Source organism: Schistocerca piceifrons, chromosome 1 (genome assembly GCF_021461385.2).
Source record: "Schistocerca piceifrons isolate TAMUIC-IGC-003096 chromosome 1, iqSchPice1.1, whole genome shotgun sequence".
NCBI classification, from domain to species: Eukaryota; Metazoa; Arthropoda; class Insecta; order Orthoptera; family Acrididae; genus Schistocerca; species Schistocerca piceifrons.
Genome location: NC_060138.1, coordinates 74,878,009 through 74,903,556, shown reverse-complemented (window position 1 = coordinate 74,903,556; position 25,548 = coordinate 74,878,009). Strand labels below are relative to the sequence as shown.

General features: G+C 45.4%; 1 non-coding gene across 1 annotated transcript; it reads left to right on the top strand.

Annotated features, from left to right (window-relative positions):
- Positions 1-18,614: 18,614 nt before the first annotated feature.
- Positions 18,615-18,689, top strand: Trnat-cgu. Its single transcript has one exon. It is a non-coding gene; the product is annotated as a tRNA-Thr (tRNA).
- Positions 18,690-25,548: the final 6,859 nt, after the last annotated feature.

Below are 25,548 nucleotides of genomic sequence, written 5' to 3'. Positions count from 1 at the left end.
AATTTCTGTCCATCTTCCGGTTTCTGAATTTCCAGAAGATAGTGTCAATTCTCCACTTCGGGCCGCCACATGTATTGAATTTGGTCTTGCTCTAAGTTCATTGATAGGGCGCGTAATCCTGAGCACAGTGGCTACCTACTAACGTGAGGGATTTATCTTAGTCTCTGGTTTCAGTATTATCAAAAATGCCTCTGAGCACTATGGGACTTAACAGCTATGGTCATCAGTCCCCTAGAACTTAGAACTACTTAAACCTAACTAACCTAAGGACATCACACAACACCCAGCCATCACGAGGCAGAGAAAATCCCTGACCCCGCCGGGAATCGAACCCGGGAACCCGGGCGTGGGAAGCGAGAACGCTACCGCACGACCACGAGATGCGGGCTCAGTATTATCGATCCCCTTTGGTAATGGCCAGGCCCAATGAATGCCAGTCACACCTCTGACTGCTCTCTGATCGTCTATCAGACAGCAAAATGTAGGTGGGAAGTGTTGGGTTCCTGCACGTACCGGCATGCAAGTGAATTTAGTGTTCTCTGCTTTCTTCAATACGTTGTCCCTCACCCTTTGGCTATTGGGCTGTGATCGATCGTGTTTATTATTAATATTACTGTTTCTCCGTGAATAAGCGGCTTTATGGGATCGCTATGCAACAGTTTTTTCACAGAATTCATATATTTTTGAAGTGTACTTCCCCCTTATTGTTGGAAACATATGATGATTTGTAAGAGATGGTCCTCTGAAGACATACCGATGCAAGTCCTTATTCTTTCTTCCTTAATACATTTGCACTGTCATCAATGAATCTCGTGGTGTTTTAACGCACGCAGTACTGCACAGCCTCGCCTCTCAACCCGTGTTGTTGAGGTACTACCGGCCATTAAAATTGCTACACCAAGAAGAAATGCAGATGATAAACGGATATTCATTCGACAAATATATTATACTAGAACTGACATGTGATTACATTTTCGCCCAATGTTGGTGCATAGATCCTGAGAAATCAGTACCCTGAACAACCACCACTGGCCGTAATAACGGCCTTGATACGCCTGGGCATTGACTCAAACAGAGCTTGGATGGCGGGTACAGGTTCAGCTGCCCATGCAGCTTCAACACGATACCACAGTTCATCAAGAGTAGTGACTGGGGTATTGTGACGAGCCAGTTACTCGGCCACCATTGACCAGACGTTTTCAATTGGTGAGAGATCTGGAGAATGTGCTGGCCAGAGTAGCAGTCGAACATTTTCTGTATCCAGAAAGGCCAGTACAGAACCTGAAAATGCGGTTGTGCATTATCCTGCTGAACTGTAGGGTTTCGCAGTGATCGAATGAGGGTACAGCCACGAGTCGTAACACGTCTGAAATGTAACGTTCACTGTTCAAAGTGCTGTCAGTGCGAACAAGAGGTGACCGAGACGCGTAACCAATGGCACCCCATACCATCAGTCCGGACGATACGCCAGTATGATGATGACGAATACACGCTTCCAATGTGCGTTCACCGCGATGTCGCCAAATATGGATCCGACCATCATCATGCTGTAAACAGAACCTGGATTCATCCGAAAAAATGGCGTTTTGCCATTCGTGCACTCAGGTTCGTCGTTAGGTACACCATCGCAGGCGCTCCTGTCTGTGATGCAGCGTCAAGGGTAACCGCAGCCATGCTCTCCGAGCTGATAATCCATGCTGCTGCAAATGTCGTCGAACTGTTCGTGCAGAGGGTTGTTGTCTTGCAAACGTCCCCATAAACAGATGACTGTTGACTCAGGGATCGAGACATGGCTGCACGATACATTACAGCCATGCGGATAAGATGCCTCTCATCTCGACTGCTAATGATACGAGGCCGTTGGGATCCAGCACGGCGTTCTGTATTGCCTTCTTGAACCCACCGATTCCATATTCTGCTAACAGTCATTGGAACTCGACCAACGCTAGCACACAGTGTTGCGATACAAAAAACCGCAATCGCGATAGGCTACAATCCTACCTTTATCAAAGTCGACAACGTGATGGTACGCATTTCTCCTCCTTACACGAGGCATCTCAACAACGTTTCACCAGGCAACGCCGCTCTACAGCTGTTTGTGTATGAGAAATCGGTTGGAAACTTTCCTCATGTCAGCACGTTGTAGGTGTCGCCACCGGTGCCAACCTTGTGTGAATGCTCTGAAAAGCTAATCATTTGCATAGCCCAGCATCTTCTTCCTGTCGGTTAAATTTCGCGTCTGTAGCACGTCATCTTCGTCGTGTAGCAATTTTAATGGCCAGTAGCGTATGTATGACGCCTATGTGTGAACCGTGAGTTAGAGAATGAGTGACAGTAAGGAACCTATTTAATGAATCTTTCGTGCCGTCCACTTCCTTCTTCCTCACAGGTCTATCAATAAATAAAATGAGTCTTGTCCCATTCAGCAGTTACACTTAACAATAATAGTAGTTACATTAATTAATGGTTCACTGCAGTAGCAGAAACTCAGTTAATGAATGAGCATGCAGAGCTGTAAAGTTAGCGTAGAGGAACATAAACGCAACCCCAGAGGAAGGAGAAAAGATAAATATCTACCATCAAAGGGAATAAAACACCTCCCTTTCAGAACTTGTGAAAAGTTTTGGAACTAGATTGCTAGCACCGATATATCTTTCGGCAGGGCGTGGCTTGTGGAGGGCAAAGCCCCGGGTGGAAATATTCGGTTTTATGCAGTTTTAATGCCCGAGGAAGTTTCAGGAAACTAATTATTTTATTGCGTGACTCAGTTTATTGACTTGCACGGTTGAGTGAAATTCGAAGTATTGATTAGCGATTACGTAGCTTAAAGGATAGCAGGCAGGAACAATCTTACTAACCTCTAGTGTAGTGCTTTACAATTGATACTGTTTTTGTGCCTCTTTCTCTGTTATGTTTAGTTTGACAGAGCTTTGTCATACAATTCACGTGGGGAGGCTGAGGTAAATTGTAAAACCAGTTACATTGGAAATTTTTTTAGCTGAGCAGCTTTTGCTGATGTGTCCGTGAGTTGTGAGCTCTGATCAGGGATCAGCAGTAGCACTGACACATGAAATGTGAAAAAAATCACTCGTATCTTCAACATAAGCAACACATTTTCACTTACTTATAGCACAATTTATTTTTTAACATCTACTCAGTGGCAGTTGCTGCAATTCTACTAGTTAAATTATTTAATCTGTCACTAACCGACTAACCCTGTTCAAGATCCTGTAGTTTCAGGTTGCCTGACAACGTCTTCCATTGGCAACAAAAATTTGACTTTCTGTATATCATATGATTACTGGCCAGATTTAAAAATTTAAATTGCTGTCATAATCTATTCATTAGGAACTATAATGTAATATTAAAGGTTTATCACAGTAAGACAAGAATTACACTTAGAAACTGTTTATATGTGTTGCGGCAGCGCACCTTGCTACGTGCAAGTTGCCTAAAGCATATTCATCCAGTATCTCAGAATGAGAGGACTTAGCGAATTCCAACACACTTTAAACACAATTTCAAATCCTTCTGAAACATTTTATCTCCGAGACCGCTCATATAAAGATGAAAGGGAAAAGTTTTATCGCTTACTACATTCTCGATCTTCTTTCAGTTAAACTTCATTACCTTCCATGATTTTTAATTTATTAATTCTTTACTACCAACTCTATTGGCAACACATTTTCCACACGGTATACATATGTATCACCGAATATACCTGCACAGTTATATCGATGTACGACACATGGTTCAGGTGATACATCATAAACGTTGAGATGAGTGAAAAACTATTATTTGATTAACATACAGGGCAAGTTATCAATACTATATTCATCCAGTGTTTCATAATGAAAGCACTGAGAGACCTACAACAAACCTTAAACTTCATTTCCAGCATTTTCTAAGCATTTTCTCGGTTGCATGCTTAACGTCAAATAACACAGGAACACACTTCTAAGGTAGGTGAGACGTTTGAAGCTGTTGTGTACATGACAGTCCCATTCTTTAAGTAATCGGCGGTTTGCTGGTTTACATCTAAAATCAGTTACAGTAGCGTATCAGCGAATCACGGAGGAAATGTGGACAAGAAAGAATTAAACTTTATTTATGTTATTCGTTTAAAATTATTTTTTTTAGATATGAGTTATGCTTCGGTATTGTTGCATTGTTAACCCAAGGCCTAGGAATTGCATACCTCACCGGTAATCTAAACCTCCAGAGTATCGGGCTAGAAATCAGCCACTGGCTAACTTGTCGCTAAAGATCATCGGCATTAGCCGCCGAAGACTTCCGGCATAAGAACTCACGCCATTTCTGCCAGCGGCGTTGTCAAAGGGGGCAATGCAGCGGATAGAGATTTGGGACACTTTTTTGCCCTTGCGGTGGGATACTTCCCCAAAAGACGGTGCAGTTAGCAATGATCAACGGCACGAGGAAGAAAGGCAATGGAAACTACTGCATTAAACCCACATAATCTGTATCAACAGGACATGTGACTGTAATGGCAAAAGGTATCATGATGATCTCTCTGTTGGCAGAAGATTCAGAAATAGTCCCCCATTCGAATCTCTGGGAAGGACTGCCGTTGGGGAGATGACCATGAGACATACATGGAATAACAAACGCAGGGCTAACATTCTACAATTCTGAGCGAGGTATAAAACATGTTTGAGCGTAGTAGGTAAGCTAGAAAATCTGAAAATAGATATCCAAAAATATTATATATATAACGGGATCACTGGAGTAGTATGAGAAGAAGATAAGGATTTCTGGTCAGGTGACTGTAGAGTAATATAACAGCAGTAAAAAAGAGTAAAAATGTATAACGGGAGTGGGATTTCTTATGGATAGCAATGAAATACACACAGTGAGCTACTGTGAACAGTTTAGTGATAGGGTTGTTCTAATCGAATTCGATAGCTAACGAACCTCGACAACAGGTGCAAATGCCGACATCGCATGTAGAGAATGAAGAGAGAGAGAAATTATATGAGAATATTGAACGGATAATTCTGTAGTAAAGGGAGATGAAAATCTAATAATCGTGGAGGAATGGTACGTGATTCTAGGGGAAGAAACAGAAAAAAAACGGTTACGGGAGAATGTGGTCTAGGCAATGGAGATGATAGAGGAGAACGGCTAATTGAGTTGTGCAATAAATTTCAGATGGTAACATCGAATACTCTATCCAAGAATCACGAGATCTGGAACAGACAGGGAGATACGGGAACATTACAGCCGGATTACATGAAGAATAACTGAAGTTTAACAGAAACGTATGGATGAATCAGTATGGAACGGAGTGGGAAATTGAAACTGGAGAAAGGTATGACACGTTTGCAGTTCGTTAAGGCAGTGAACAGCGCGATAAGGAAAGTCACAGCAGGTAATTCTGTTGAAGAGGCGTGGTAATCTCCACAAAGGGCAATCAGAAATCTTTGACAGTCAGACACAGGTAATTGCGGAGAAACCTTGGACAACAGAAGAAGTGCTTCAATTAATCGATGAAAGGAGAATGAACAAAAAAGTTTAGGGAAAGATAAAAATAGAGCAATATAAATCACTTAGGGAAGAAATAAGTAGGAAGTACAGGGCAGCCAAAACAAAATGGCTACAGGAAAAATGGGAAGAGATCCAAAAGCAAAAGACCGTCGGAATGACCGACTCAGCACATGGAAAACTCAAAACAACCTTCGGGGAAATTGACAGCAAGAGTGGGAAAATTAAATGTGCAATAGAAATTCCCCTGTAAAACGAAGAAAGATGGTTGGTTGGTTGTTTGAGGTTTAAGGGACCAAACAGCAAGGTCATCAGTCCCTTGTTTCAAATAGGCTCCATTCCGCTAATGGGACATCTCAGTAAAGACAGAAAAATAAAACGGAAAAAGTTAAAAACGTAAAAGGGCAGTCATGTTGTCATTGGTAAAAAACAAAATGAGGGAAGTCGGCAAGAGAACGAACCCAACACTACGCTGAAGCAGCATAGGCAAGACCACCTGTGACGTGAAAGGTACAACTGCTAGAATGTAGAAAGTACGTATGGGAGTAGAAAGACTAACCAAGCCTTAAAAAAAAAGGGTAAAAACAGAGTAAAAGGGGAAGAAAAGAGGATTTCGGTCAGGGAGGGGAATCGGGAATCTCCGAACACTGCTTACAGTGGAAGACACCCAAACACTCACCGCCCTGTCCCAACACCAGAGAGAGATTAAAAACCTTAAAAATGAGAATAAAAACCACTTTCCCGGAGGAAACCGAGAACCAGAGAGACCATCCGGGAATCGTCAGCCAACATCAAAGGTAAAGTGCGGGGGAGTCTGTACTTAGCACGCAGAGCCAAAAGAAGGGGGCATTCAACCAAAATGTGGGCCACTGACTGGATGGCTCCACAACCACATAGTGGGGGTGGCTCATCACGCAAAAGAAAACCATGGGTCAACCTGGTATGGCCAATGCGGAGACGACACAGTGTGGTCGAGTCCTTTCGGGAGAGGCGAAAGGAAGAACTCCACGGGCCTGGTGTCACCTTAATTGCACGAAGTTTATTACACAGGGGAGTAGCCTCCCAAGAATTGCCCCATGACTGTGCGAAGCGGGATTTGATGTGAAGCCGTAAATCCGCTGCAGGAGGGGTTACAGAAAACGGGGGTAAGTAACTGCTCCCCCAGCCAAACAATCAGCGAGCTCATTACCCGGGATACCCACATGGCCAGGGACCCAAAGGAAGTCAATGGAACAAGCAACACGGTGAATATCAGCGAGATGGTCATGGATGGCAGAGACCAAGGGATGGCGCGAAAAACACCGGTCAATAGCAAGAAGGCCACTCATCGAGTCCGTACATAACAAAACGCGGTTGTGTTGGGACTGTTTAATAAAGGTAAGGGCCTGGGAAATTGCCATCAATTCCGCAGTAAACACCCCACATGTAGGTGGCAGCAGATGACTTTCCGTTCCAACAGATGACGTGAAGGCATACCCAACATGATCAGCAGATTTAGAGCCATCAGTGTAACAAACAACAGCATCCCGAAACTCCCATAAAATTTGGCGGAAAAAGGCACGGAACACCACCGGGGGGATGGAATCTTTCCGGACCTCGGCGGAGATCCATCCGAATTCGAGGCCGAGGAACTAACCAAGGAGGGGAAGAGGGGAGGGAGCGAGGAAGACAGGACAAAGAAGGAAGCTGAAAATCACGGCAAAGAGACGCAAGGCGCAGCCCAACCGGTAAACCCGCCCGAGGGCGGGAGTCGGGTGGGTGACGTCCATGGTCTGGGAACAGGATAGAATAGGAAGGATGAGTGGGAGAGGAACGGATAGTGAGTGCATAAGACACCAGAAGCTGGGACCGCCGAACAGAAAGGGGGGGATCCCAGCTTCAACCAGGGGACTATCAACGGGGCTAGTAGGGAAGGCATCGGTGGCCAAACGGATACCACGATGGAGGACTGGATCCAGCACGTGCAGTGTGGAAGGAGCAGCTGAACCATAAACTTGACAACCATAGTCCAAGCGAGACAGAACTAGAGCACGATAAAGACGGAGGAGGATGGAACGGTCCGCACCCCAAGAGGAGTGGGCAAGGAAGCGAAGGACATTGAGTTTACGGAAACATCCTACCTTCAGGAGTCTGATATGGGGCAGCCAAGTGAGCTTGTTGTCGAAAAGAAGACCCAAGAAACGAAACTGTGGGACCACAGGCAATCTTTTTGCAGCGAGATAGAGCTCTGGATCAGGGTGGATCGCAGTACGGCGACAGAAGTGGACCACTCGCGATTTTAAAGGAGAGAATTGAAACCCGTGTGAGAGGGTCCATGCAGAGGCACGCCGTATAGATACCTGGAGCTGCCGTTCTGCAGATGCCATCGAGGAGGAACTAACCCAAATGCAGAAATCATCCACATACAGGGCAGGGGCGACCAAGCGACCGACAGAGGCCACAAGTCCATCGATAGCAATGAGGAAAAGAAGGACACTCAAGACAGAACCCTGTGGGATGCCTGTCTCCTGGGTCAGTGGAGAACTAAAAGCAGTACCAACTCGGACTCTGAATGACCGATGGATCAGGAACTGGCGGATAAAAATCGGGAGTGGGCCCCGAAGACCCCACTGATGAAGGGTAAGTAAGATGTGATGGCGCCAGGCCGTGTCATAGGCCTTGCGAAGGTCAAAAAACACTGCAACCAAATGGCGGCGCTGGGAAAAAGCCTGCCGGACTGCGGATTCCAAGCGGAGTAAATGATCGATTGGAGAACGTCCCTCTCGGAAGCGACACTGGTAAGGGGACAATAGATCCCGAGATTCGAGGACCCAATTGAGACGACAGGCTACCATCCGTTCAAGTAACTTACAAACAACATTGGTCAAACTAATTGGCCGATAGCTGTCAACAGATAGGGGGTTCTTACCAGGCTTAAGGACAGGAACCACAATGCCAGCCCTCCACTGAGAAGGGAAGTCACCCTGGAGCCAGATACAGTTAAACACCCGAAGAAGATGTTGCCGTTGTGGAGCACTGAGATGTTGAAGCAGTTGGTTATGAATGGAATCTGGGCCAGGGGCCGTATCATGAGAAGAAGATAGAGCAGAAAGAAATTCCCATTCAGTAAAAGGTTCGTTGTAAGATTCTGACTCACAAGGGGTGAAACATAAGGTGGAAGCTTCAGCCCGCTGTTTTTGATGAAGGAAAGCAGCTGGATGGGAGGCTGACGCTGATGCCACTGCAAAATGGGTCGCTAGATGTTCTGCAAGAACTAATGGGTCCGTACAAACGCCATCTGGGAGGTGAAGGCCTACGAGGGTGGACTGCCGATGGCAACCTTGGAGAGAGCGAAGTGTAGCCCATACCCGTGACAGAGGGACAGTAGAACCAAGGGAAGAAACGAATCGTTCCCAACATATCCGCTTGCTCTGTTTGATTAAATAACGGGCTTTAGCGCGAAGGTGTTTAAAGGTAGTAAGGCTGGCTACGGATGGGTGCCTCTTAAAATGTTGCAAAGCTCGACGGCGATCACGGATGGCAATGGCAATAGCCGTACTCCACCACGGGACTTGCCGGCGACGAAATGGTCCAGATGAGCGCGGGACAGCAAGGCTAGCAGCGCGAACAATCGCGTCAGACACGTCACGTAGGACGTCATCAATACAACCCGACAAAGAGGGAGAAAACGCGACCTGTGCAGTGTATAGAGGCCAATCGGCGCGTTGGAAAGACCAACGAGGCAACCTGTCAATCGGGGAGCGGGAAGGGAGCGTGATAATCAACGGGAAATGGTCACTATCACAAAGGTCGTCGTGTGGCGACCAGTGCAATGAAGGGAGGAGAGAGGGAGAAGAAAGAGAAAGATCAATTGCAGAAAAGGTACCATGACCGGCACTGAAATGAGTAGGGGAGCCATCATTAAGAAGGCACAGGTCGTGGTCTGCAATAAATTGGTCTATAAGAAGACCTCGTCTAGATGGAAAAGCACTGCCCCACAAAGGATGATGAGCATTAACCTCCCCAAGGAGGAGGAAGGGAGGAGGAAGTTGCTGAAGAAGGGCGGTTAAGGTAGCAGGTGTAAGAGTCCTGTCAGGAGGGAGATAAAGATTGCAAACTGTGATTGCAGAGTCGAAGTGGACCCTAACAGCAACCGCTTCCAATGTAGTTTGAAGAGGAATCCACGTGCTAGCAATGTCTGTACGGACCAATGTACAAACGCCACCAGAAGCCCGCAGGGGTCCGACCCGATTTCGACAGAAAACACGGAACCCACGGAGGGTCGGTGAGTGAGCATCAGTAAAATGAGATTCCTGGAGAACCACACAAGCTGCAGAGTAGGACGAAAGAAGGGATTTCAATTCCGGAAGGTGACGATAGTATCCATTACAATTCCATTGGAGAACCACAGAACGATGGTTTAAATGGGGGCTGAACACTTTAAATCCAGTCATACCGCCGGGTCCCCACCCGTCACCGACAAGGAGGGGACGACATCCATGAACGACAGGTCAGAATCCGGTTGTGAAGTCGGGGAAGGGACCTCCGGTGACACCAGAGGCTCTTTGTCCCGGGACTTATGTTTCTTCTTCCGTTCAGGCTGAGATCGAGGAGGGCTGTGTGGCATGAAGGAGCCAGCTGCAGCAAGATCAGGAACAGAAAGAGACCGGGCGACCTGGGGGCCGACAGACCGCGGCTCTCGCGGTCGTCGCGCGGCAGCAGACCTTTGACCTGGAAGGTGCCGGGAAGGGGCATCCCGGGGAGGCGCCCTTGACCGGCAGACGCCTAAGGAGTGGGACACTTCTCCGGCTGAGGAGGGGGAGCAGCGCCCATAGGAGAAGGTGTGGGAGCCGCTGGGGAGGGGGGGAGGAGAGGGGTCCGGGATGAGGGTAAGGAAGGGGGAGGAAGGGGTGAAGATGTAACCAAGGCGTAACTAGATGTCATGGACACAGGGTGGAGTCGTGCATATTTCTTACGGGCCTCTGTGTAGGTTAAACGATCGAGGGACTTATACTCCTGTATCTTTTTTTTCCTTCTTATATACTGGGCAATCTGGTGAACGTGGAGAATGACTACCATGACAATTCACACAGACAGGAGGGGGAACACAGGGACTCCCCTCATGGAGTGGACGTCCACAGTCACCACAGAGAGGGGCCTGTGAACAGCGGGAAGACATGTGTCCAAAACACAAGCACTTAAAACACCTCATAGGAGGTGGGATGTACGGCTTCACATCACAGCGATAGACCATAATCTTAACTTTCTCAGGGAGGGTATCCCCTTCAAAGGCCAGGATAAAGGCACCAGTATCAATACGATTGTCTTTAGGACCCTTCTGAACACGCCGACCGAAGTGAACACCCCGCCGTCCGAGATTGTCCCGAAGTTCCTCATCAGTTTGAAGGATGAGGTCTCTGTGAAAAATCACACCTTGTACCATATTTAGAGACTGGTGGGGGGTAATGGACACAGGAATTGTGCCAAGATGGGTACAGGCACGAAGGGCCGCAGATTGGACAGCTGAAGCAGTTTTTATCAGCAACGAACCCGACCACATCTTGCTCAGGGAGTCCACTTCGCCAAACTTGTCTTCAATGTGTTTGTTTTGGTTTGGTATTGGTGAAAGTATCTCCATCAGTCCTGGTGCAAACTAGATAACGGGGGAAAGATTTTGCCCCTAGCCGACGGGCCTGACCCTCTTCCCAGGGGATAGCCATGGAAGGGTAGGCTGAAGGGGCAAGAGAAGCACCAGTTGAGGAATCAGTTCCAGGCAGAGAGACGGCCGCAGAAGAACGGCCAGAGTTCTGGTCCCGTATGCGTTTCATTTGCATAGCGTCCGCCCTGATACCACCCACTCCGATCAGGGGCTCTCCTCACGGGCGCCACCCAGCCACAGCAAGGGCCGTCTGGCATGGCGGCCATTGCCGGGAGTTCCGATGCTCCAGGATGACGAGCAACCACTCCAAGGCATGCATGAGGAGGTCACAGCTCAGGTATCAGAAGTGTGATCCCTGTGTGTTCAAGGGGCTCAACCAAAAGGGTACATAGCGACCCCACCACATGGGCTGGCTACCGTGCTGGCTATGCACCCTAGTATCAGACAACGACGTGAAAGAAAAGGTGGAATGTACTAGGAGGGCGCACGTCGGAGACACTAGGTAAGGTGCTCTTCCCCAAATGGCTCACACTACGGAGGAGAAATTTTGTAATGGAGGTCAAACCCCAGAGGGGGACCAAGGAATGCCAAAAGGAGGAGATGATTATGCAACAAAGCCGAATCGGAAAACCAACAGAACCAGGAGGATAGCGGGGGCCAACATAAGCAAGGACACCAAGAGAGGGAGAAGAGAGGGCGAGGGGAAAGGAGCATGGAGGGGAAAGGAGGAGAAGGGAAATGAAATGCAGCCCTGGAGAGAAAGAAGGCTGCAATGGCTCGGGGCCCCGTGCTCGCCACGCACGTATCCACAAAAGAGTTGTGGACCCCCTGGGGGGACGAAGAAAGAGGAAGGGCATAGGTGAAAAGAATAAATTTGAGCACTTTTGTAAGGGGGGGGGGGGAATCAAGTCAGATGACTTGATACAAGAAGGAACATTTGACTAGGAAGATACAGGGGATCCACCATTAGCGTCAGACATTAAAAGAGATCTGGATGACTTGAGACAAAATAAAGCAGAATGGATAGACAACATTCCATTGGAATTTCTAAAAATCTTGGGGGGAAGTGGCTAGCAAACGACTGACTATTCCGGTTAGTGTGTAACAGCTGAAGTATCCAAGCTCCTGACAAGAGTAATACAGAGAAGAATGGAAAGGAAAATTGAAGCTGGGCCAGATGACAATCAGTTTGGATTTAAGAAAGGTACAGGCAACGGGCAAGTAGTTCCGATGTTGCGCTTGATAGTGGAAGTAAGATTGAAGAAGTATCAATGCACGCTAACAGGATTTTTAAATGTAGAAAAAGCGTTCACCAACGTGAAATTCTGGGTGAAATTGGAGTAACCTACAGAGAAAAACGAGTGATATAGAAGATGTGCGAGAATCAAGAGGGAATAATAAAATCGGAAGATCAGTCCATACTGTTCGATCCACACGTCGACGAAACAATAACTGAAATAAAAGGAAGATTCAGGAGTGGGATTAATATTCAGGGTGAAAGTATATGAATGATGATATTGCTATCCTCACTTAAAGTGAAGAAAAATCACCGGACCTACTGAGAGGAATGAAAGTCTAATGAATACAAAAAATGGATTGAGAGAAAACTGGAAAAAGCCGAAAGTAAAGAGCAGAAGCGAGAATACCGAGAAACTTAACATCAGAATTGGTAGTCACGAAGTAGATGAAATTAAGGAACTCTCTTACTCTGACAGCAAAATACCCCGTGACGGACGAAGCTAGGAGGAGATAAGAAGCACACTAGCACTGGCGAAAAGGGCATTCCAAACCAAAAAAATATACCAACACCAAACATAGGAGCTAATTTGAGGTAGAAATTTCTGAGAATGCATGTTTGGATCACAGCATTGCATGGTAGCGATCATGGGCGGTGGAAAAACGGAGCAGAACGCAATCGAAGCTTTTGATATGTGTTGTTACAGAAGAATGTTGAAAATCAGGTGAAATTGTAAGATCAGGAATGAGAAGGATCTCCGCAGGATCGGCGAAAATGGGACCATACGGAAGACACTGATAAGAAGAAGGGACAGGATAACAGGACATGTTTTAAGACATCAGAGTGATCTGTAGAGGGTAAAAACTGTAGGGAATGACAGAGATTAGACTACGTCTAGCAAATAATTGAGGACGTAGTGTGGAAGTGTCACTCTGAAATGAAGAGGTTCGTGCAGGAGAGGAATTCATCACGAGCCGCGTCACACCAGTGAGAACAATGAAGACTCTACCCCCCCCCCCCCCCCAATAAAAAAAGTCGCTTTTTGAATCTGTATGTATGTAGTGCAACTAATTTGACGAATGTGTTGATAATGGTTGTACAACTGGGTAGCTCACTGTATTTCGTTACAACAAAGCAACTGCATTTGAAATAAATGAAATTGTAATGTTTAACACGCAGAAAATCCTGTCTCAAATCTATGTCTGCACTAATTTTCAATTCTCAAAATAGATTTATTACGAAATTGTGGTGTTGTGTGCTATCTAAATCTCACATATTATGTAATATGTGGTCATGAGCCACAGGCATTACAGTCTAAAGGAGGCATGTGGTTACCGCCATTCTGTTTCCCATCACTCTGTTAAGCATGAAACGCAACACATAACTGGAATTAAATGACATGTCAATGTACGTACGATATTCTGAATCGGACAAAAAATTATTTACTCAAGCAATAGTTAGTAATATGCAAAGCTTATCAGGCACGTGTGAACGAAGTTGAACTTGAAACTGAATAAAAGTAACAAAACAAGAAATAGTGTATCTGCCTAGGGAGCTTCAATTTCTGCGGACAAGATGCGTCGTCAAAATTTGTAGTACACGCTAAAAATCCCGTCAAGTACCCGACACAGAGAGAATGTAAGAAGTAGACTGAGTATGCGCCATATATTCGAGAAGTATAAGACAAAAAATTTCTCGTTATTTAATATTAATCATTGGATTTGCATCGTGATTTATTTGGATGGACGAGCGAATGCACCATACAAGTCAAAAACGTAATATAGTAAACACTTCTGAAAGACTGAGATTTACACATACAACGGATACTTTATAATAGCATACTAACAGCTAAAAACGATCAGTACAAAATATCTTTCTTGATAAGTACAGTTCATTCATACAGAGCCAACACCTCATCTAATGAGCAAGAAATCCTTAAGTTAAGACGATAATAATTTCATCTGAATTGAAGTGTCTGGTATTTCACTTTTCACTTCGAAGAACAAATGCAAAAGGTAGTAAGAGCAAGAATTTCGTTGAATTTTGTCTTAAAAATAAATACACTGAATAAATATTTTTAACATTCATTCTCATTAAATTATTCCCTGAAAATGTAATCTGTTATTACATGTAATCCCAAGCAACACATTTATTCTTAAGTAACAGATTTGTCTTCTAGTTATATTTGTACAGCAGACGAATCTCGACAGACTGATGATATGGTAGATGACTTAAGTTTGATTATGACAGTGATTTTTCAATTTTGTAATGTTACAAATGACATAGCAATAAGAAGTTTACTATATGATACGTTTCGACAACTTACAATCACTAGTGACTTGTCCAGTACGTCTTCTCTCGTACCTCTTGGATCTCTCTACTTCTGTAATCATGATTTTAATCCTATGATCTTCTACAGGTCTTTGTAAGTAGAAATATCTGTACATTATTGTTCAACAAGTGCTCATCCTCTCTCGTGATCTCCTCGGACAATCTTAATCTTCTCTTTCGTATCACGCTTGTGAATAGTTCTACGCCCCATACGCATGATTTCTTCATCTATCTATCCAGAAAGCACCTTGCTATTTCTTTCTCGCCGATGTCTCTCAGAACATTTCTCTTTTCTTCCAGAGTCAGATACAATATTTCTTGGCCCACGTGGTCTTCTTTCTAGCGTATAACACGATGTTACTTATTGTCAGCAGTATCACAATGGCCACAAACCCTGCGAGCTAAACTAGATCATAAGAAGTCGCAAGTCATAGGAAAGTTGATCAACGCAAATTTTCATGAAACTTCATCCAGGGCTCCTTGATGATATCCAATTATCGTACCAAAAACAGGAAAAGATCTCACAATAGTCGTGCATAAGCCTCTAAATTGGGAAGAACAAATTGTTACAATACGTAATCCAAAAACTTAGAAAAATATTTCCACCTGAAATAAAATGTCGATTAGTCTTGTCTTTGCTTCTAAATCCTTACTCCTGTAAAGCAAACAATGAAAACTCAGGTGACTCGAATTAGCCTTGAAAGCTTCTTAAAGACTTGCGTGGCACATGCAGCCGCTTGGTCTCGCCAGCCAGTTCTCAGTTATGTTGGATGCGAAGGGATAGGTAGCGTGTTGTTTCACACGCTTTCTTTGCTTCATCTACTTTTCAACTCACTGTATTGCGTAGATGATATTTTGTCGCTATCCTAAGCACTGATTATCAAATCTTACTATAATGTACTGTACAGCCCACCTGGCTAGCAGTGCGGTCTGATGCACTGCTTCCCGGGTGGTACACGTACAACATAATTACTCTACCACGCAAACATTGGGGTTACACTCGTCTGGAGTGAGACGATCCCGGATGGGGGGGGGGGGGGGGGGGGGGGGGCACTGGGGGCCGAACCGCACAATAACCCTTGGTTCAGTGTGGGGCAGCGGTGGGGTGATTGGACAGCTGTAGCCTGTTGTGGGGTTGTGTACTACTGAGGGCTACGGCGGGGACGACGCCTCTCCGTCGTTCCTAGGTCCCCACTACAATATATACATAATGTACTGTAATGGCATACACCACAACCAGTGATTAGTGCCACAAAAAGAACGCCGAGTCCCGAGCATTGACTGTCACAGGAGAATGACCCCCATGGTGAGCAAGCAGCAAAAGCTTCCACGGGCCAATGGCAGCCTGACCAGCTTACAGTAAGCTTCTGTGGTCTGACCCACTATCATGAACCAACAAATGGATCTGGGTCTCTGACCCTTGTTCGAGACACTTCCACGTGACGTCAGCGGAGGGCCGACGAGTGGGTTTGTGGCACATCCAGTCCGAGGACACGGCTATCGTGTGTCAGTCATGACCACGAGATGTACTGACAAGGCCTTGGTGTTTATACCGGAATCATGGCAACACCACCATCACAGTCACCGTACCACGAACCGTTGACTACTCCCTGACAATCCAAACCGTTCACAGACTCCGCTCAACCGCTGTCTTTACGAGACCCCATCGTTTCTATCACCGCCGTGCCGCCGGAATTATTCAGATGCCCGCAATTTCTCTCCAGCCGATAGCCCAGAGTTTGAATTTCGACATCATCGCCGCTGGCTGCCTGTGCTGCCAGTGGAGACGTGCCAAGTACTCTGGTCGCCGCTGCCTATCCAGCGTCCGCCGAGTCAGTATTCTCCGTGTAAAGTGGGAGCCAATGCCAATGACTGCCACTAAGACAGCTCCTACCACCGTCATTGCACTCCCGACCCGCTACAATACCATTAAAATGTGTTAGAAATGTCGGAGTATTCTACACTCCTGGAAATTGAAATAAGAACACCGTGAATTCATTGTCCCAGGAAGGGGAAACTTTATTGACACATTCCTGGGGTCAGATACATCACATGATCACACTGACAGAACCACAGGCACACAGACACAGGCAACAGAGCATGCACAATGTCGGCACTAGTACAGTGTATATCCACCTTTCGCAGCAATGCAGGCTGCTATTCGCCCATGGAGACGATCGTAGAGATGCTGTATGTAGTCCTGTGGAACGGCTTGCCATGCCATTTCCACCTGGCGCCTCAGTTGGACCAGCGTTCGTGCTGGATGTGCAGACCGCGTGAGACGACGCTTCATCCAGTCCCAAACATGCTCAATGGGGGACAGATCCGGAGATCTTGCTGGCCAGGGTAGTTGACTTACACCTTCTAGAGCACGTAGGGTGGCACGGGATACATGCGGACGTGCATTGTCCTGTTGGAACAGCAAGTTCCCTTGCCGGTCTAGGAATGGTAGAACGATGGGTTCGATGACGGTTTGGATGTACCGTGCACTATTCAGTGTCCCCTCGACGATCACCAGTGGTGTACGGCCAGTGTAGGAGATCGCTCCCCACACCATGATGCCGGGTGTTGGCCCTGTGTGCCTCGGTCGTATGCAGTCCTGATTGTGGCGCTCACCTGCACGGCGCCAAACACGCATACGACCATCATTGGCACCAAGGCAGAAGCGACTCTCATCGCTGAAGACGACACGTCTCCATTCGTCCCTCCATTCACGCCTGTCGCGACACCACTGGAGGCGGGCTGCACGATGTTGGGGCGTGAGCGGAAGACGGCCTAACGGTGTCCGGGACCATAGCCCAGCTTCATGGAGACGGTTGCGAATGGTCCTCGCCGATACCCCAGGAGCAACAGTGTCCCTAATTTGCTGGGAAGTGGTGGTGCGGTCCCCTACGGCACTGCGTAGGATCCTACGGTCTTGGCGTGCATCCGTGCGTCGCTGCGGTCCTGTCCCAGGTCGACGGGCACGTGCACCTTCCGCCGACCACTGGCGACAACATCGATGTACTGTGGAGACCTCACGCCCCACGTGTTGAGCAATTCGGCGGTACGTCCACCCGGCCTCCCGCATGCCCACTATACGCCCTCGCTCAAAGTCCGTCAACTGCACATACGGTTCACGTCCACGCTGTCGCGGCATGCTACCAGTGTTAAAGACTGCGATGGAGCTCCGTATGCCACGGCAAACTGGCTGACACTGACGGCGGCGGTGCACAAATGCTGCGCAGCTAGCGCCATTCGACGGCCAACACCGCGGTTCCTGGTGTGTCCGCTGTGCCGTGCGTGTGATCATTGCTTGTACAGCCCTCTCGCAGTGTCCGGAGCAAGTATGGTGGGTCTGACACACCGGTGTCAATGTGTTCTTTTTTCCATTTCCAGGAGTGTAGTTGCTTTACACTAGTTGCATGATCGCAAGTAGGGAGACTGAAGGGCTATTTATGCTTAATTTATTGTTGTGTTCTGATTTATGCCATGTAAAATTATGATCTGTCTTTAAATCAGAATTCTACGATATCTTGCCTCGCATAGTCAACGAATTCTAGAAATTTTAAGAATCATTATCAAGGTACCATACTTGTTTTTATGAGCTCTGGGATATCGCATCTTTTCTCAGTACCAACCATAGTTTGTTGTAGCTTACATTTTTTAAAGACAGCTCTGCGATATCGCAGCTTTCCTCATTGTCAACCGTAGTTTACTGTAGTTTACATGTTTTAAAGACAGCATTTGGGACGACTGGCATTTTGCGGGTCAATTGATGTTCTCCTTTGAGAAGGAAATAAATTGTTTTCAGCGCCTTATATTTCTCATATACACATACCATGACACTAACATTTTTAGAGGGATTATAGGCTATTCCTCACAAGAAAGAAATAAAGTAAAGCTGTGAGTACCGGGCGTGAGTCGTGCTTCGGTAGCTCAGTTGGTAGAGCACTTGCCCGCGTAAGGCAAAGGTCCCGAGTTCGAGTCTCGGTCGGGCACACAGTTTTAATCTGCCAGGAAGTTTCATATCAGCGCACACTCCGCTGCAGAGTGAAAATCTCATTCTGGAAGAAAGAAATATTACGTCGAAAATTACTTCATTTACGAAGCGTCACAGCAGAAATTACGGAGACTCCGTCATCCAGGAACGGTTTCAGGTAACTAATTAGTTCACTTTGGATGAAAACATCCATTACTACGTAAATGATTTCCCTTGTTTTTCATATTTCCTTTTCAATCTGGGAGAACTGAAAGTTTTGTATGTCATAGCTGCCTCGTTCACGGGAAGCGCCTGTGGGTATGGCATCACTGTGAAACAGTTCGGGCCTGCGGGTTGCAGCACGCGTAGATTAGGCGGCTGTGCTAAGAAATCCTGGAGTGAATGAGAAATCATCTTTTTGTTTCATGTACTGTCTTTCCATATCTTTATTTCATAAGCCAAAGTGGGATGTATGCCAAATGATACTGTCTCTGTTTCATCTCCAGACCACCTTTCCTTCTTATTTTTCACGCGCAAGGTATATGGAAAGACGTTTCTCTAATTTTCGAGCCATGATCATCACCCAATAGTTGCGTTGGCAGAAATCGTAGACTCCGTACCTCGTTGCATTACATTGATGCTCTGAGTGTCCTGAGAATGGACCTTCACGATATACTGTATCTGAATTTACAACTGAAGCGGTATTTTCAACCTCTCCTACAGTATCTTTGTTGTAAACATCGTTGCCTCCCTACATAGTTAGTCAAGGATGTCTCTTGAAATGCGTCGCTATTAGTAGGGTTGCCATTTGTACTTTCTATAAGCACTGTAGTTATTTCGGGCACTTGTTCTCTATAGTTCATGATGTAAACAATAAAGTACAAGATAATATTTTGTGTCACGTAGTTTGATTTTTCCTCGGATTCATTTTACATAAATCATAAAAGACGACTTAAGTTCATCAAAATTTTACGTGTAACGGATCACCTGAGTATATGAACCATGAACTTAGTACTCATTTATGACGCAACGTAACCTGAAATGGCAATACTTCCGTTGTCAAAGTTACTTGTCGAAGTCTGAACTGAGAAAGAGTGGGAACGTACTAATTTCATATTCTTTGCAACTAATAAGTACCGCATATGAGTTTGCTAGACAGTGTAAAGTAAATAAACACCGCACTGTGGATTATTTATTTGACAGAAAGGCAGCCGACTATCTCGAAGATACTGCTCGCTATATATCGGCAGTAGTCGGAACAATTCGCTCCCTTACGGACATACTGCTGGCAACCTCAGCGATCTAACGGTTACGACACTACTGTTGCTTCGCAAACCCTTGTGCTGCGTGTTTCTTATCGTTTTGTGTCAGGCGGAATGAGTGTAGTAGCTCGATTATTCGATTTTACACCTTTAAGTAAGAGTAAGTCAAAGATAAATACAACTTTAGTAGACTGAATACCCCCTGTATATCTTCAAAACGTACTCTCAATTTTGAAATGGATGAAATAGAATAAGCAAAAATGATTGATACGTTGGTACAGAAGGTAAAACAATTACGGAAACATAAAATTCAATGGTAAGTCCAATGATGAACTGATGACCTATGAAACGAGTATAGTGGAAAATGCCAATTATGTGGAATTACATTTGCATTTGCTTCGGCTAGAGTAGGGCAGGGAAGGGGAACCATTGATTGTATGAATGCGTTGTGTATAATGGATGTGTTGTATGCTTATGTTTTGTATGTATCTGTGTTTGTGTTTTATGGTTATGATGGTTGACGGGGATGGTGGTTGATGGTGGTTGACGAGAACGGTTTTTTCTTCTTATTTTCAGGTTAAGCAACACCTGGAAACAAAACATAATAAATCCAAATCAGAAATCGAAGAAAACATCTGGTCTTCTGGACAAATATATAGACTCCACTTCCGCTTCCACATGTGAAAATTCACTTTGTAGTGACCAATAAAATGTTTCTGCAGATGAGCCAGCCATAATATAACTCAATGAAATATAACTTGTCCTACAAAAGTAAGGACAGTTTTGTAAAACCGAATAAAATTATTTATATTAATTTAAGTACCACTTCAAGTCTAGTTGGTTAGAACTAAAATGGAAGCTCCAATTAAAGAGGTACTGGGGCCATGTCTATTCAAAATGCAGTCGATGATCTAATTGCTGACAGTTGATTTTAGTGCTTACAAACTGACGCTTCTAACAAGAAAAACATAAACCTACTTTTATTACTTGCACAATATTTTACAACTATTCTTCTGAAAATAGTGATGAGTGTGCTGATGTCATGTTTCAGTCAGTCCAAAATGATGATAAGAAAAATTCTAATTTTGGAGTTAATCATTATTTATTTACAAATGTGGGGGATTTGGAACGAGATTTGACTGAGGAAAATTTTCGTCCACACATAGTGCGACTGTATGAAACATGCTATGACTTTTTTTGTATGACACAGAGCCTCTAACATTGAAAATTTATACTCATTTACCCCACTCTGCTGCAAAACTAAAAACTGTACAATCAGCAGAGCGAAACGATCACGAAGTGGAATGCCACGTCGGAACAAAATGACTCCTTTTTAACTGTGTGTAGATACATTATTACTGAATTGGAAATACATTAGAAGTTATTTTGTAAGAGTTAGGAGAAAACAGTCAAATTATTTTGCAAAACTTCTTTATGCTTGACAAAGACTTGATTGAAATTTACCTGTATTTTCGTAGCCACTGTTTAATAAAACTGTTAAATGTCTGGAACGCAACTGCATAACAATTCTGGATTTGGTTAATAGCATGTATAATCTTAAAAACAGACTAACAAAAAGAAAATAAGATTTCTTTTTAAGTATGAAACTAGCAAAATATTTTAACTGTTGCCTTCACCTACACTAATTGGTAAAATTCGCCGGAGTATTATATTATTTGTTGAAAAGGTTTAGAGTACCTAAATAAATGTTTTGATTTTAGTGACACATTCTAGCTATTTGCAATAAGGAGCATACACTGATGGAAAAGGAAGATCGCAGCACCACGAGGAGTTGTGCGTCATAAACGAAAGCTGGTAGCCGCGTTTCTACGCCTGAAAGACGATGTCTACTCAAATTTAGCGCCAGTCGGACAACAGTGACGCCAGTAGCGCGGTATGAGGATGCAAATCAGGTTTCCTTTAAGTACACGCTGTAACCGTCCTGAGCGTTAGTTATCTTCAAGGTTGGAAATGGTGAGTTGATGTCAGTCAAGAATGACTTTAAGGCGACAAAGACGCTATTATCAACACCTCACTGAGTCTGAACGAGGTCCTGTAATAGGACTACGAGAAGCTGGACGTTTCTTCTGCGATATTGCAGTAAGACGTTTCAGGAACGTAGCCACCGCACATGATTTTTGGCAACGGTGGTCTCGAGTATGTATGGTCGCAAGAAGACTAGGCTCCACTGACCACAAACCCCCACCATTTGCGACTTCAGTGGTGTCACGCGAAAGCTCATTGGAGAGCAAGGTGGAGGTCCGTTGTGTTTTTTTATGAAAGCTGGTTCTGTCTCGGTGCCAGTGATGGCCGTGTGTTAGTTTGAAGCAGGCAACTTGAAAACTTGCAACTAAATTACCTGCGTTCTAGACACACTGAGCTTACACCCGGACTGGGGTGCGCTGTCGTGTGACAGCTGGAGCACTTTGGTCGTCATCCCAAACACCTGCACTGCACATTTGTACTTCGATCTGGTGATTCCACTTGTTGTGCTGCCATTCGTGAACTGCATAGCAGGCAGATTTATTCCAACAGGATAACGCTCACCCACATATCGCTGTTGTAGCCTAACGTGCTCTACAAAGTGTCGACATGGTGTCTTGGCCTGCTCGATCTCCCGTCGAGCGCACATGGAACATCAGCGTCGTCCACAACGAGCTTTAGCCGTCCCTGTATTAAACAAACAAGTACAACAGGCATGGAGCTCCATCCCATAAACGGACATCCGGCACCTGTACAACACAATGAATGCACGATTGTTGCCTGCATTTAACATTATGACAGTTACACCAGTTATTAAGGATTCAGTATTTGACATTTGCAATGGCTCGTCTCGCGTTTACATTAAGCTGTGATCTTGCAGTATTAATCACGTAAACATGTTACCTAGACAAACCTATTCCCTATGTTTCAGTACACTACAATGATTATTTTTTCCGTCAATGTAAATCTAGAAAGCCGAATTCGTGAGAACCGAATCGCTATTCTCCGCATCCGGACACCTTGGTGAAAATGACAAGTTCGTGACTCCCTCCATCAATAATGCTGTCCATCATTAGCCTTGATGACAGCTTCCTCTCTCGTAGGCATACATTCAATCAGGTGCTGGGTTTCTTGGGGTATGGCAGGCCATTCTTCACGCAGTGATACACTGAGGAGAGGTACCGATGTCGGCCATTCTTCACGGAGTGATGCACTGAGGAGAGGTACCGATGTCGGTCGGTGAGGCCTGGCACGAAGTCGACGTTCCAAAACATCCCAAAGGTGTTCTGTAGGATTCAGGTTAGGACTCTATGCAGGCCAGTCCATTACAGGAATGTTATTAGCTGAGGTACTGACAGAATTGAAGCTTTGAAGGCGAGACATGAGTCGGCCTTGGGTAGCTCAGATGGTACTTGCCCGCGAAAGCCAAAGGTGCCGAGTTCGAGTCTCGGTCCAGCCCACAGTTTTAATTTGTCGGGAAGTTTCAGGGATGTTATTCTCGTGTAGGCACACCGCCACAGGCCGTGCATTATGAATAGGTGCTTGATCGTGTTGAAAGATGCAATCGCCATTCCCGAATTTCTCTTCAACAGTGGGAAGCAACAAGGTGTCTAAAACACCAATATAGGCCTGTGCTGTGATATTGCCAAGCAAAACAACGGGTGCAAGACCTCTTCATGGAAAACACGACCACACCACCGCCTCCGAATTTTACTGTTGACACTACACACGCTGGCAAATGATGATCACTGGGCATTCGCCATTCCCATAACCCGCCATCGGATCGCCACAATGCGAACCGAATTTCTCTCTCCACACAACGTTTTTCCACTGTTCAATTGTCCAATGTTTACGCTCCTTACCACAAGCGATGCGTCGTTTGGCATTTACCGGCGTGATATGTGGCTTTAGAGCACCCGCTCGATAGTGAAATCCAAGTTTTCTCACCTCCTGCCTAACTTTCATAATACTTGAAGTGGATCCTGATGCAGTTTGGAAATTCCTGCGTGATGGTCTGGATAGGTCCGCAGCTCGTGGCCTTGCGGTAGCGTTCTCGCTTCCTGCGCACGGGGTCCCGGATCTCAAAAACATCCTAACTGTTGCTGGTTGGGCGTGCAATGGCCGTTACTGGATGGTGAGAAGCGCCTTCATTGCTGTCAGGAGGGGTTGGCTCCCACCTTGGACGTCGTGCATTAGAAAGATGGCGAGGGAGACCGGATACTTTTGATCGCATAATGCATCTGCCGTCCAGCTGCGTGCGGCCGCTGCGAGCGGCTAGACCGGTCAACCTCCTCTACCGCAGTGAGAGGCAATATTGCAAGGTAACGCCAAGTCGCGTCTGGGACGAGGACCTACCCACGGAAGTCAGCTGGAATAATAAAGAATTCTTTGGTCCGTTGGTTGTTTCTCTTCAGCCTGCTACCATAGTCTTCCGGTCTCCCTCGCCATCTTTCTAATGCACGACGTCCAAGGTGGGAGCCAACCCCTCCTGACAGCAATGAAGGCGCTTCTTACCATCCAGTAACGGCCATTGCACGCCCAACCAGCAATAGTTCCGTTAGGATGTTTTTGAGATCTCAGAGTAATCTAACTGCTTTTAACTAGATGCGGAGTCGTAAGCTGGTTGACTGAAAGCCTATGTTTAAGCTTAATTGATTGTTTTATTCCCACGTGTGTCATGCAAATTCAAAGGCAATCTGGGTATCAGAACTGTACGTTATCTTACAGTGCAGGGTCACTGAATTCGTGAAATTTTAGGAATTCGTTTATCACAGGGCCACGCATATATTTAGGAGTTCTGAGGTATCACAGCTTTTCTCGGCATCACCCACATTTTATAATAGTTTACATTATTAAACATAGCTCCTGCGACAATTGACGTAATTATCTTTTGGGGATCAACTGAAGTTTTCCTGTAAAGTAAAAAATTAATTTTTGTATAGCCTTATCTCTTTGAAATACATGTAACAAAAAACTAATTCACGTTTTTAGAATGAGTGTAGACTGTTTCTCACGTAAACGAAAACTTACATTGACAATTATTTCTCTTATGAAGTATCGCACTTAAGACCACGGAGACTTCCCTTCTGCTGGAACGTTTCCAGATAAAACAACCGTTACTACAAAAATAACTACTCTTGCTCATATTTCGTTTTCAATCGGAGAGAGTCGACGGTTTTCTATATCAGAGCTGTCTCGTTTGTGGGGACCCCTGCAGGTAAGGCATCACCGTTATACAGTTCCGGCCTGCGGGTTGCAGCATGCACAGATCAGGCGGTGCTCACAAATGCTGGCGGGAACACACAACACAAGAAAGATAGCGTCGAACATGGATGGGCGATGTAGCTTCTCTTTCAGTTCCATGTACTGCCTTTCTGCATCTATACTTCTGGAGCCATCTTACTGTGTGTTGTGGAAGACGCAAAGTGTTTCAGTTTCATCCTCAGACTGGCCACTCCTTAAACTTGTTACTTGGCTCGTGAAAAGTATGTGGTAAGATTTTTCTCTAACTTTAGAGGCACTATCAACATGCAAGAGATAGTTTTTAGAATATCATACGCTGCTCGCCTTCTTTTGTCACATTGATGCTCTGAACGCCGTGTGAATAGATCTCCACGTTGTACTGCATCTTTCT